Raw genomic sequence first — 5,221 nt, forward strand, 5'->3', positions numbered from 1 at the left:
ATGGAAAAGAAACATTACAAGTATAAATCACAATAAGATGTAATAAAGTACAGATAAACAAAGTGTAATAAAATGTGATCTGTTTGAAAATGCAGGGACGTCACTGGAAAAGATGATGTCTGGATGGCAGCATATGTTGCTCCAAAATGTGTACATCTCTTCTGCAAAAATGGTGCCCTCACAGATGTGCGAGTTACATGACAGACAGACAGACAGACACTCACACACACTGTCACACCCACACACACACTTTCACAGAGAGACATATACACACGTACAGACACACACACACACACACTATCACACAGAGACAGACACACACACACACACACACACACATACATACATACATATGGAAAAGAAACAATACTTTTATAAATCACAATAAGATGTAATAAAGTACAGAAAAACTAAATGTAAGAAAATGTGATCTTTAATACACACAAATATGTATGGCTGGTCGGATGCGTCTTGGACTCGGGTTCCTCTTCATTACGTATAACGCTTTTGCCTTTTGCTAAAGCTTTCCGTGGAGGGGATCGTGGGTGAGTTTGTACCATTCTTGGGGGGCTCTGCCTTGTTGGGGCGGAGCTGTGATCCAGGTGAACAGCAGATCGGGCATAGGTGGGCATGTGGGCAGAGGAGTAGGAAGGCCGGTCAAGCAAATAAGCTTGCTAAGGTACACAGCAGCAGCAAGCAGCCCCCCCATCCAGCCAGCCAGCCAGTCTGGCTGGCAGTGACTGAGTGGTTGACAGACGGCAAGCAACGGAATGTACGTGCTCTGTGATGTCATAGCAGTCAGCTGAGAGAGGCTCGTGATGTCATCGCTGAGCTGGCTGGCTGGCTGGCTCTGTGTGTGTGTGTGTCTGTGTCTGTCTGTTTTTCTGTTTGTCAGTCTGTCTGTCTGTCTCTCTCTCTCTCTCTCTCTCTCTCTCAATTCAATTCATTTGTATTGTCAAAGCAATTGGACATACATACATACATACATACATATATGTAGCGTAAGGTACACTTATACATTTCAATTAAAGAAGTGAATTCATAGTATCACCTTATCACGAATCCTGGAGTCTTGTAGAACTCAATTTCTGTAATAATTGGACGCAGACACCAATTCCAAAGATATAAATTGTCAAATTTATTTAAAAACAAAGACTAAATGTAGCACTACACTAATTATACAAAAGGGAAAAACTAATTAAAATTCAACTCTAGATCAACAAATCAAAGACAAATCACTTCCGTGACCAAATCAAAGACCATGGGATCCCATAGGATAACACACAAATCGTTAAACAAAAAAGGTTATAAACACATTGACTACAATACCGGTTAGTAATTCTAGGAATCACTAAGAAACAGTTGAAAGTGCTAAATTGCAGTTTCAGAAGATGAAAAAAAACTGTAACTGATGGGATATGTAGTACTTTATACTCGAGTGGTCTATGCGATTACACCCTGTTGGTGTTATTAAGAACGCCAAGTACCAGAATGCAGAGCGGGACTGTTTTTTGTGCCGTGACTTGTCGGGGGAAAAAGGCGCAGAAAAAACGGACGAGAAGGTGAAGGTAGTATGGCGGTGATGCACGCGTTGGTGAAGTGGGAAAGCGGGGTCGACAAAGACTCTTACAGCGTGATTCCCACTGCTTGCTTTCGCAATTTTGATTTATTCAGCATTGCTGATGATGACGAAGAGACGACTCGAAACTTCAGAGCAGAGTGGAGAGACACGAACAAACCTCCAAAAGGTGGATGGCCTGTCCATGAAGCGCAGATCATTATGACTGGTAACAATGTTTATTTAAAAAAAAAACATTAAAGTCTTTACATGCTATTTGATATATACAATCACAGTATATTTGAAATGAATGTTTAAGTTATTAATGTGTTGTACTTCTAACATACTCTTATAACATGGTAGGTGGTGGTGAGGGCGCTAAAAACTCGTCATACTTGACTGGCATTTGTAAGAACGATTTATTGTGTGTTGTGCTTTACAATAAAATCCCCCAAATCACAAAATAAATTAAACCAGATATAATTTAACTTCAGTTTTGATTCAGTGTTGGCTGTTCATCTTAATTTGTATGGTCAAAGCACAGTATTTTTATGACAAATAAATATAATCCCCAAATATCTGTGGACATAATGCAGGGTTTTATTTATTTTATTTTTATTTTAGGAAAAGAAGGCAAACTAAGAAGAAAACTTAATGACCTAACAAAAATGCCCTCTCCTAAAATGAAGAGAGTACCTAAACCAAACAAAAAACTTCAAATTTCAGATGATAGTGACCTTGATGAACCACAGTTACCGGTGAGATAATTACTGCAAATATTAAATAAATGTATTGCAGGATTGTTTTTTTTTTAATCATTTTCATATATATATATATATATATATATATATATATATATATATATATATTCATTTTAAACTCTTTTCCTCTCTGAATACAGCACAAAATAAGAAAGAAAACCGATGGAGCTTCAAGAATTAGATCCCGTCATATTCTACAGACATTTAAAGAGTCCAGTGAAGTTGAGCTACAGCAAAAAGTTAAGCAGCTCGAAAAGGAAAACACTTAAAAAGACTTAAAAATGAAAACCAATGTCTTCGAAACCGTATGGTTGATGGTAAGTTTTTTTATTTATAGCAAATAATTCCTTACCTTGATAAATGTTATTCTTCAGTAATTTAGATTCCAGAGTAATGTATTATAGTTGATCATACTGAAGTAATCTAGAACCACAATACAGACTCTTAATGTGCACTGTCTAATAGTTTAATAATACTGATTATTAAATAAAGTTTTTCAACATAACTTCATAATCCTACATTAATGACTATATGCATTACATTAGACCTGGTAATTCTTGTATTTTATCTTTTTTATATTTTTCGTAGCTAATGTTAATGACCCACAAAAAGGTCAGTTTGCCAATAACATAGAGCAAGTCTCTCAAGTATAATTGCAGGCATTGATGGTTTTGTTTTCACTTTGTATTAAATATATTATTAGAAATGATTATCATTTAATACTAAGGTTTTTTTCTCCAGAGATTCCAGACCTTTTGGACAATCTGAAAAAAATTGTAACAAAAGCCACATTTATCAGCAATGAAGACAAAAGTGTGTCACCATCAAGTGGTTCTGACAGCCCCACAGCAAATTGTTCTGAATCTGACAAAGAATCACCAAAACAGGTATAACACTCTTGGTCTACAATATTACAAAGACAAGGTAAAAATATATATATTGAAAACAAATATTGGTTGTAAACAATCTAATGATGCTACATTATCAGTTATATTCATAGTTATAGTTGATAATAAGAATGTAATTGAATTATGGGTGTCACAGATTCACTGACTTTATTATGTCTGTAAATTAATAAACTTAGAATTGAGACATACTGTGGTCTTTAATAACACATTTCTGTAACAAAATCACAGCCTTACTGATAATGTATTCCACTTAACATAATATAAGAATAGTTTGGGGATAAACTTGTTTTTTATTTACCATTGTCTTTTAGGTGGAAATATTCCCAGGCACTGGAGTTTACATTGACAAACTGTCCTGGATCCTTGCAGAGAGGTGCAGCACGAATACGTCATATGCAAGAACCCTGACGGTTGCTGTCTTTGACTTTCCAACATTATTAAAGAGCAATCTTCGTGGTGGTGGCAGCAAGAGAGATCCAACTTCGGAGAAAAAGACACCTCTGGATCGCTTAAAGGTGGAAGCCATATATGGTATGTAAATGCTGTTGTACAAAATTTCTAACTCTCCTTTTTAACTGTATAGAACACAAAGGGTTAGCATTTGAAATGTTCCTTTGGCCTTTGTTTTAGTTTCAGAGACTAGAGTTAATTTATTAATAAATAATAATACCTTACATGTAGCAGCTGGAAAGATCCCAAAGTGCTCTACAGACTCACTTCACCCACCACCCTCTGGGGTGCAGCCATTTTGTACCAGCAGATTACTACACAGCAGTAAAGGTGGAGTCATAACAAATTTGTTAGACCTGATTGAGGGAAGCCTGACTTAGAATTCAGCCACGTCACTCTTTCAACAACACCTTGTAAATCACCTTGGATTAATGCTTCAGACATATTAATACATAATAATAATGAATAGTGCCATGGGATCCTTGACAATATAAACTTTCATGTCTCATTTAAATTTGACTTTTGAGCTAATACTTCACATTTCAGTCCAGTTGTGCCACATCAATGTAATGCTTAAGCAAGGTATTAATGGAGAAAAGACTGCCTTTGCATAGCTGCTTCGCCAAGTACAGATTTTACTATGAACTAGTGTAAGACAAGTTTAAGAGCATACACCAAAACGTTTAAATACACCCACACACAAAAATGTTGATTTACTGTGGCAATATGTAACTAATGAACCCTTCTCAAAGATATGTGGTATGTTTATTAAAAGATTTTTATATATCTATGTGCAAGTCATTAAATCTATGTGATACATGTTTTTTAGGGGCTACCTTGAAAAAATTGCCCAGTAACCCAAAGAGTGTAATTGGTGGTGCAATTAACAGCAAGATAAATGAACTACGACACAGAATGAAACCAGAGTGAAGATTTGAAGAACCAGATCTGTATTTTTTGTTTTGTTTTCAACAGGGTTGGGGTCAATTCCAATTAAATTTTTAATTCCCTTTTCAATTCAATTCCAATAAAGAATATTCTGTGAATGCAAAAAGTAATTGCAATTTTGAATTGATTTGTAGGAGGAATTGGAATTGAAAAACAGGAATTGACCCCAACCATGGTTTTCAGTGAGTGTTGTACAAATTGATAGGTCAGGGTTTCTGTAAAAACTTAATAGAGGCCAGCAGGCGTGCACGATCTGGGAAAAACTGCTCCACTACAACAGACCTCTTTCCCTTCGTTTTCTCTAAAAACCTCCTGATATCCTTCACTGCAGCTCTGACTCACCGAGGACGAGGAGGCGAGAGAGGAATCCGTGAAGCCGCCCTCACTGTCACTCCGAGCCCGAGGCGTCCCCGGTGGCTGCCGCGATGCTCCAGCGTGTAGCCGGACCTTTCCCCACCAAGCCGCTCGCTACCCCAGCTTCACTACTGTGCCACCACTTCTTTTACTGCCACTATTTACCAACACCGTCCGTGCTCCCTCCCAGCACCTTCTTAGTGCGTTTTTTCCACCCGGTGCCTCGGCTTGTACCGCCGAGC

The 5,221-nt window shown here is 37.3% G+C and overlaps 1 non-coding gene across 1 annotated transcript; it reads left to right on the forward strand.

Moving 5' to 3' along the window:
• Positions 1-473: 473 nt before the first annotated feature.
• Positions 474-588, forward strand: LOC136762269 (U5 spliceosomal RNA). The gene has a single exon (XR_010820474.1). It is a non-coding gene; the product is annotated as a U5 spliceosomal RNA (small nuclear RNA).
• The last annotated feature ends 4,633 nt before the right edge of the window (positions 589-5,221 follow it).

The sequence above is a fragment of the Amia ocellicauda genome, chromosome 10 (assembly GCF_036373705.1).
Source record: "Amia ocellicauda isolate fAmiCal2 chromosome 10, fAmiCal2.hap1, whole genome shotgun sequence".
Lineage (NCBI taxonomy): Eukaryota > Metazoa > Chordata > Actinopteri > Amiiformes > Amiidae > Amia > Amia ocellicauda.